Source organism: Lepidochelys kempii, chromosome 2 (genome assembly GCF_965140265.1).
Source record: "Lepidochelys kempii isolate rLepKem1 chromosome 2, rLepKem1.hap2, whole genome shotgun sequence".
Taxonomy (NCBI): Eukaryota; Metazoa; Chordata; order Testudines; family Cheloniidae; genus Lepidochelys; species Lepidochelys kempii.
The window spans coordinates 244612134-244621765 of NC_133257.1; positions in this window are offsets into that span (position 1 = coordinate 244612134).

Sequence of the window (9632 nt, forward strand, 5' to 3'; positions counted from 1 at the left end):
GTCATAACAATAGACTTGTTTATGAAATTTCACCAACTTTAAAAAAAAATGTTTCCAAAGATTTTAGACATAACAAAGGATTTTATATCTTACTAAGGTACTGATTTTGCTGGAGGGCTCTCTTAAAATTAGTTCATCAAATAGAACTAAAGGTTTGTCCAGCTATCTAGAAGGAAAGGGGTGTTGCCTCTTGAAGGGCTCTCTTCAAGGGGGAAGGGGGAGGGCAAAGGGAGAAAAGGATGGACAAAAAGGACAGGAATACTTTGAAAGCAAGTTTTTTGTACTAGAGTAATTAAAACTAAAATGTGTATTTTAGAGAAGGGTGGTCTTTTGAAGGATTTATTTTAAAAAACTATATGTCTGAAGATCCAAGCATTTAAGACTAAAGATGAATACTCAGATTGTGCATCTAAAATTCTATGCAAGGATTTTTTAGAGATGTGATTTTATAATCTTCAGCAACACACTAATGAAATATTTTTAAAGCAATTTAAACTAAGGTCCTGTAGATGAACATGTTCTGAGTAAATATTACAGTAATGCACAACTGTTTTTGTCAATAAATTCAGAAACTGACAGTATATACCCGGGGGGTTGGCAAATACCTGTTAAATGGCTTCATTATCACTTGAATGGCTCTTTATCAGTTTCAGACTTGTGCTAAAAGGTCTGGAAGGCTTTTTCACTTTTAAGTTACTAGATTCCCCTCCAGAGGAAGACTCACCAGGCTGCAGCTAGCAATGGGAGCCTGCAGGAAGGGTCAGAACAGGGATAGGAAGAGGCGGGAGTGTGGACACTAAGACACAGGGGGGCCCCAAATTTTCAGGTGCCCTATGCAGCTGCGTATGCTGCATATGTCTAAGGATGGCCTTGGCCCAACTCCTGTCACCGTCAAAGCAGCACAGCAGCACCCACTGTCCTGGGAGCAAGTGGGAGCTTCTGGAGCACCTACAGCTGGCGATGTGGGCAACTCTTGCTCCTGAACCTAGTAGACAGTCCTAGTGATCCATACCCCACTCTGGAGGAACCACTTGGGGCAGGAAGAGAGACAGAGTTTGGGTGGACTGAGCTTCCTTCCCAGTTAAACTCTCCTTCCAGTCCCAGCATCTGGTTCCATCCCTAAACACACAGTCCCTAAGATACCACACGGGAAAGGAGCTTTCCCAACTCCAGTGGGTTGGGAGAGCAGAAAGAGACAGAAGAGAGTTAAGTATTGAGCTGGATTGGGCTGCACCCTGGTCATCCCACCTGGATCCATCCTCTGGGATACAAATCTTCTCTTGCTATAGCTTATGTCCTACTGTAGCTTAAATAGTAAAAGTCTTTGGTGCAATGCTCATGTTCCAGGGTTCAGATGCCATTGGTGTTGCATGTTGTGGGTCTGGGTGGGGTTGCACATAACTGAATTTGTTTTCCCCTTTTAAAAAGCTCCTTGGAATTATGCATGCACACAATAAAAGCCAAGCAAATGAACACAACAACCCTACTGTAAAAAAGTGTTATCTAGCTTGTGAAGTCAAGCACTGAAAAGTCACAGCATGCCAGACTTGAGCTTGCTTGTGCAGACTTAATTCTGCCCCTTTGTACACATGTACAATGGTACATTCTTTAATTACATGATAAGACACTATTTTTTCAACTGAACCCCTTCCACATTCATCGTGGCAGTGGTACAGAGACACCACAGGTCACACTGGATGATGATCTCCTTATTCTTGTTGTAGGACTTCCATCCTCTTTCCAGCTGCTTTATCAGTTTCAGTCTACAGTGAAGTACTGTGTGACTAGCTGTGCGACTTACCAGGAGACAATGGTGACTCTGTTCATTCCTCTTGGGCAGCTTTTACAGAGTTTTGATGGACTGGTGTTTCTCCTCACTGTGAACTCTCAACTATGGACTTCTGTTGGCTTAATCCTTTCTGCTTTGCTTTTCAACATGCTTGTTAGATGGCCTCATGAGTCAACAAAATGTGGATGACATGGAGTTGTAAGTATCTCCTCCCCAGAGAAGATAGCTCCACCACATACCTACTCCAATATCCGAAAGAAATAAGAATCTGTATTTGAACATCTATCTCAAGCTTAATCCCAAGTACCAAGGGAAACGATGCTGGTAAGTGTGTGAGTGTGTGTGTGTGGGGGGGGGTGGGGTCGGGGGAGGTGGGGGGGTGAATTTAAAAAAACCTGCGGAAAGCATGACTGTTTCCTCTATTGAAGGAGTCTGTTCCTCGGTGGTCAGGGAGGTGCAATTGTGGAGACGTACCTCACCAAGCTCTCTGCCCATATTGGCTAGATGACCAGGCTCACATTGCAGTAGTGGTGAGAAGCAACTTTTTTCACCTCCAAATGGTAAGAAGGTCGCACCCAGACCTCTCACATGCAGACCTGGCCATGGTTTCTTCTAGATTGATAAGAACATGAGAGTCACCAGGGACAGTGAAGCTGAAAGCATTTAGGCTAAAGCTGACAGGAGAAGTGACAAAGGTCTTAGTGAATGGAAGCTGGATGAGAAACTCCTTACCAGAAGAAATCAGGATGATCTCTGGCCTCGTCTGTATTATCATCCAATCTGAGGTGCTCTGAATTATTTTCTCTGTGATAGGCAGACATAGGCAGAATAACTCAGAGATTGCTGGAAGGGAGGCACATGCTGAGCAGTAGGGTCACATAGGGTCATAGCATATATCTACACAGCAATGAAAATCCCGCGGCTGGCCCATGCCATCTGATTCAGGCTCGCAGGCCTCAGGCTGCAGGGCTGTTTCATTGCTGTGTAGACCCTCTCACTCCATGGGGTCCTAGACCCCGGGCTCTGGCCCAAGCCTGGAAGCTTACACAGCAATGAAACAACCCTACAGCCTCAATCCTGCAAGCCCAAGTTGGCTGGCATGGTCTAGCTGTGTGTTTTTCTTTGCTGTGTAGACATACCCTGGAGTTTATGGCCAGAAGGGATCACCAGATCATCTTCTGCCTGCAGTTGCCATTAGGCACACAGGGGAAGAAAGGGTCATAGCCATGGCCGTCATCCTAATACAATGGGCTATGCTCTTTATGGCCTAAAGCAGTGTTTCCCAAACTTGGGACGCCGCTTGTTCAGGGAAAACCCCTGGCAAGCCCGGCCAGTTTGTTTTTTGCCACATCTGCAGGTTTGGCCGATTGTGGCTCCCATTGGCCACTGTTCGCTGTGCCTGACCAATGGAGGCTGCAGGTAGTGGCGGCCAGTACGTCCCTTGGCCCGCGCCAATTCCTGCAGCCCCCATTGGCCGGGCACAGTGAATCACGGCCAGTGAGAGCTGCAGTTGGCCAAACCTGCAGACGCGGCAGGTAAACAAACCATCCGGGGCCACCAGGGGCTTTCCCTGAACAAGTGGCATCCCAAGTTTGGGAAACACTGGCCTAAAGAGAGCAATTGGGTGCATTTATTCAAAAACTCTAGAACTTAAGGGAATAGAAGTTTTATATTGCCTCTACATTCTTTCCTTCTATAGTGAAAAGCACAAAGGCAGACACAATTCAGCTCTTCACTTTTAACTTAATAACTTTTCAATTACTTCTAACAAAATTCTGATCAAAGTGCATGTAGGCTGGGTTTTTTATAGTTCTTTATGCACAGACTTAAACCCCTATTAACTGTGAGAGAAATTACTTTGAGGTAGCTCCCATGGGGGGAGATGCTAGCATTCAGCTTTCTAATTATTAACACAAATAATCTTCCCTCTTACTGTTTTTAGAATTTCAATAAAACTATTAAAAATGTAGAAAAAGTCTCAAGGGGAAAAAATCTTAATGGGGGGATTTGCAGATTTTCTACACATAATTGAAGGTTCAGGTTAATGACTCCTGAGTCATTGCTGATGCCCCTGTGACCTAAGGGAGTTGCTCCATCTATTTGCTCTTCACTACGGTGGGAGATTGAGACTTGGGTTCAAGTCCCAAAAGAGCATTTGCAAATGTGAGGTGATTATAATAATTATCCACTGGGTATGTGTGCATGGCAGTAGTATAAAAATGTTTCAGATTGGGTGTGTGATTGAAAAGGAACTATTCAGGACTTAAAGGTCACAGCAGCAGGCAGAGTTATGATAAAGGTCTCTAAACCACTGGAGCATGCTAGTCATTTACTCTTAGCCTGTTTAAATATAGTAAGCATTTTTTCCAAGTCTCCAATGGATCCCAAAGTAACAGAATAAAATGCTACACTTCCAAAGGAAAAAGTGAAAGTTTATGCAGTGAACACTTTCCCTGAATGAATCCAAGAAGCCCCACTTCTACTGTGATACAGACAAGAAATCAACAGCTGGTAATGACAAGATTGCAGCCACAGAGCTGATTTTATTCATGAAAATAAATTAAGATGTTTTGAAACCTTCCATAAGGACCTTTCCATAATACAAGAGTGCAACGATGCTAGCAGCAAAATGATTTAAACTATGGAATCCCTATTCCGCTGAATCTTAGAAACTGGGGCGGAAATGCTGAGCCTTTAGAACTCCATAATGAGAGTTTTGTTATTGACTTCAATAGGGTCAGGATTTTCCCCAGTGTTTCCAGGATGGTTTCACCATAACTTTTTAGGGCCTAAGCCTGCAATTAGCTCCACTGGAGCATGCCCGAGGCCCAGGATTGGGATTTTACCCGTGACTACACGATAACCAAAAAATTGTCCATCATTTATGTAGGGCTTGTTAAGTTTTCAATCATTGTCAAATTTCCATAAAGCAACATTTTAAAAGGCACCATAGCACAGAAATGGCTAACTATCTTCAATATTTTAGCTGTGATATGATGTTTGTAACATGCGGGGCTCATAAAAGCCAGTAAATCTTCCAAACCACTCTGGCACTCTGTACCCCAAAGCAACACCCTAGAACCCACATATTCACCACTGTCATAATTATTAAATGTTTTGTACAACTTATGCCTTGTGAGATACCATTTTAAAAGTCTTGATCTGTTGAACATTAATTGTATGTGCTATCATTGTGTGCAAAGTTATGAAGTTTTGCTATGTGTGTGTTACTGAAATATGTTGTGAGGTTGGGAACATGCACAACCAACCTTTCAGGTACAACCATGGAGTAGCTGATGGCCCATTAAAGAGAATCCACCATCCCAGGAACTGTATACAGTGGAGACTTCTCAGAGAGAGCACATATGGACTATGGAGAATACTTGACCAATGTGGGCAGTCACAAGCATAGATCTTTCCAGCAAGCTGGAAGAAACTATAAAGCAGGGAAGTGACATCATGACTTGGCCTCACTCCCCCCACAACTCAACATCTGGAAGTATATCTGGAAGACAAAGACTTTGAACCAGGAGAGGGTGATCCCGGCTGTGTATTGAACTATGTCCTCTGTCAGGGTGAGACACTGCTTGATTCAAATCCAGTTTAGTTTATTCACCTTAGACTGTGGATTTATTTTATTTCTTAGGTAACCAACTATGATCTCTATACTTTCTACTTATAATCACTTAAAATCTATCTTTCTATACTTAATAAATCTGTTTTATATATTACCTCAGACGGTGTGTTTTGGTTGAAGTGCTTGGGAAATCTTAGCTCAGTTTACAAAGGCTAGCGTATGTCCTCTCCACATCCAGAGAGGGGTGGACTGGGTAATGAACGTACACTGGTCAGGCTTCTGACCAGGGCAAGACAGTATATTCTGGGGATACAAGGCTCAGGAGCTGGAGGAAATTAGCTAGAACCTCTGTATTGTTGGTTCATGAGTGGCTGGGAGAAGCATTCATATAACTCAGTTGGGTGTGCCTTTGGATGTCTGTGTAAATGCAGTACCTGCCAGAGGTTTCTAGCTTGCCAACAGCATCAGTGTGAGAGGGATACCCCAGGTTGGTGGGACAGAGGGCTCAATGATCTCACCTTTCAGATTACATCCTGGGAAAACCCATCACAACTACATCTTTCTGACACCCCTCTATGCGAAGAATGGCCAAACTCATTAGCACAACTTTGCAGAAAATGTGAGTGGATGAAATGACCAAGCTCTAAATCCTTGAATGAAAAACATGGGCTAAACACTAACTTGACTTGTATGGGTCCATAAGATATATGGGAGGGAATGAAAGATGCAGGGAGAGGTCATAGAGGGAATATCCTTTCACCACCCATAAAACCCTTATTATTATTTTTTATTAATTATTGGCACTTGACCCAGAGGCCTCATGTAACAAAAATATGGTTCTTTCCCCATAGGACTTACATTTGATGCAGAATCAAGGCAGAGAGGTGACTTACACCCCAGTGACTGCTGGTGGATGGAACCTGGCTAACACACCAAATTGTATTGTGTGGCCACAAGTCAGTGTGGTCAGATGATTTAGAGCAGGTATCAGCAACCTTTGGCATGTGGCCCACCAGGGAAATCTTCTGGGGAGCTAGGACAGTTTGTGTACCTGTAGCATCCACAGGTTCATCCGATCGCAGCTCCCACTGACTGCAGTTCACTGTTCCAGGCCAATTGGGGCTGCGGGAAGTGGCGCGGGCCGAGGGATGTGCTGGCCGCTGCTTCCCGCAGCTCCCATTGGCCTGGAATGGCGAACCGCGACCAGTGGGAGCTGCGATCAGCCAAACCAGCAGACACTGGAGGTAAACAAACTATTCGGGCCTGCCAACGTATTTCCCTGATGGGCCATGTGCCAAAGGTTGTTGATCCCTGATTTAGGGGCATGGCTAGGATCTCATCAGTCTTACACTCCCGCTGGTGCTCAGAAGCGGGCAGCAGGAGACAATGCATGCTGATCTCTTTTGGACCAGCCATAAATAAAATTGCTCCATGCCCTGCTTCAGGTAATTTTGAACCATTCTTTCTGGTCATGCAGTCAGTACGTCTCAGAGTCAGAGAACATCTGCTCTCACACTATAGCTTTGCCTTCTCCCGTTCCACCAGTCTCTGCAGTACACCTCTGTAAAACCAAAAGCCAAAACCCAGTCTCACATTTTTAGGCTTGTAGTACAAAATACAAAAAAATGCACCAACATACTGTAGAGATTTAATTTGCATATCTGTGAACAATCTGCTGTATCCCAGATCCCATCTTTCATCTACTGTATAATGGAACAAGGGGAAGGCTTAAAAATAATTATGGGATTAAAAATTCAGAACATTCTTAGCCTCAGATAGAAGCAATAGAACTTGTAATTTGATGCCATCTGATCTACAGCAAGCCAATGGGAAGCAGGAGAACATTAATTTTTGCAGCCGTTTTGTTCAATAACCATAATAATGTAGTTGTTAGTCATAAACTAACCACATCAGCTCTGCCAGAGCAAAAAAGGATCCACAGCTAAGTACCTGTTAAGCTTTGACTGTTAAGTGTTTACATGTAATATCAGTATTTCTCCAATGCAAATGACACTCAGTGACAGCTGTCACTTTGGTGTACACAGTGCTCAGAATGATCAGGGCTCCCAGAAGGTGAGCTTCAGAACAATTTTTATTCCAGCAGGAATTGGGTATTGACACTTCTCCTGAATACAAAAAGGGACACAAGTCTCCCTGTTACTCATGAGCCAAGTTTAAAATAGCATAGAGATGATTAAAGAATGAAATAGTAAGTAAAACAAAAGATTAAGGCTGGGATTTCCACGGGAGCCTGAGGGAGTCAGTTTGGTTCAAAGGACTCCTAATTTGCTTAGGCTCAATCCCAGCCTGAGTGCCAGATTGTGACACTAATATTCACACTAGTCAGCAGTTACTCACACCCAAGGAGTTCCACTGAAGTAGGGAATAAAAGGGTCATAATATGGCTGTATATGTTACAGAGAACTGTAGAATTAATTGCCTGATCGGAGCAAATACTGCCCCCCTTTTTAAAGGTATCATTCCTTCCTCCATGCACACACACACAGAGACACGTACTCTCCCTTTCACTCTCTCTTTCTAACCCACACACATACACAACCCACATCTTGCTCCTCAATTCAGATCTTAGCTGGAACATCACAGATTTTTTTGTCTTTCCAAACTGAGAGCTGGTCCAGAATGTGACTGGCTACTGGGTGAGTGTGCAAAGGAGGGGGAAACCTCCACAAATCCAGTCTACACAATGTCTTCCTGGGACCTACATGCCAGGCAGCATAACTATTGGGTAGTGGGAAGAGATACTGTGGTATGGTGATCAGTATAAGAACCTATGTAGAATAGAGCAGTAGGAGGATGCTTCACCACCATAGGTGCTGTGCTCTCCTTGTTATTCTAGGAGCTCTAGGAAGGAATGTATTTCCCTGAAGAACAACCCTGTGACATTATACTCCATATTCTTTATGAAAATATGCTTGTGGTAGGAATATGACATAACTAAGATATGCTTTATGCAAGATAACTCTTGTAAAGTATCATTGGAAAAGTTATAATTTACTGAATATGATTATCCAGTTTGTATGCCTGTACCACTTCTGTATCTGAAGCTAGGAATATTGACTATGTATCTGTATTTCAACTATGATACTTTGAGTGACGCCCCCCCCCCGCCCGCTAACACTTCAGGTACAACAATGAAAAAGTCCAACGGTGCTGATGGCCCATCAGCAAGAGACAATTGACTGTAAAAGAGCTTACAGGTTTCAGAGTAACAGCCGTGTTAGTCTGTATTTGCAAAAAGAAAAGGAGTACTTGTGGCACCTTAGAGACTAACCAATTTATTTGAGCATAAGCTTTCGTGAGCTACAGCATCCGATGAAGTGAGCTGTAGCTCACGAAAGCTTATGCTCAAATAAATTGGTTAGTCTCTAAGGTGCCACAAGTACTCCTTTTCTTTTTATAAAAGAGCTTAATCTTCCTGTGAACCTGGGGTCAGCCTGTGAAGAATGGCTACAGGAGCCCTACAGAGTCAGGTAGTCTTGTCATCTGATACTAAAACATTACCTGGAACTTTCCACTGTAAGGGAAGCGGGGGGTCAAACTAGGAAACAAAGGACTCCCGCTTTATGCAAATACTTTTCAACGGAGGGGGAGTGAGCTAACCCAGGTCATCAGTTCTCCTCTGCTACCCAACCCAAGATGATTGCTGGAAACAACTTAGACTGAACAGGGGGAAAGAACTGGACCCAGGCTGGAAGGGTGTCTGGCTTGTGTAGAAGATTATTAGAACCACATTTAGGGTAAGAACTCACAAGTAACCACAAAAAGAACAGGAGTACTTGTGGCACCTTAGAGACTAACAAATTTATTTGAGCATAAGCTTTTGTGAGCTTCAGCTCACTTCACCGGATGCAGCATGTAACCAGATTCTTTAGTGTATTAAGCTTAGTTTGCGTGCTCTGTTTTATTTTCTTAGTAATCAGCCTTGTTCTGTCTGCTACCTCCTTAACTACTTAAAATACACCTGTTATAGTTAATAAATTTATTTCTGTTTTATAATACAACCCAGTTTATGTGATTTCTAACTGAGGAGTGGTGGAGGTGGGGGAAAAATTGTGCATACCCTCTTCCACATTGAGTGAAGAGGCCAATATAACATATCTTTGGGTATGTACTCCAAGGGAGCACTGGAGCAAGTCCGGTAAACTGAGTGCTGGAGCAAGTCCCTTAAACTGAGACTTCCCAGAGATGATCTGTAGCTTGGTGTGGCCCTGCCTGTGTGTGTTAGAGGAGGTTTTAAAAGTCTGG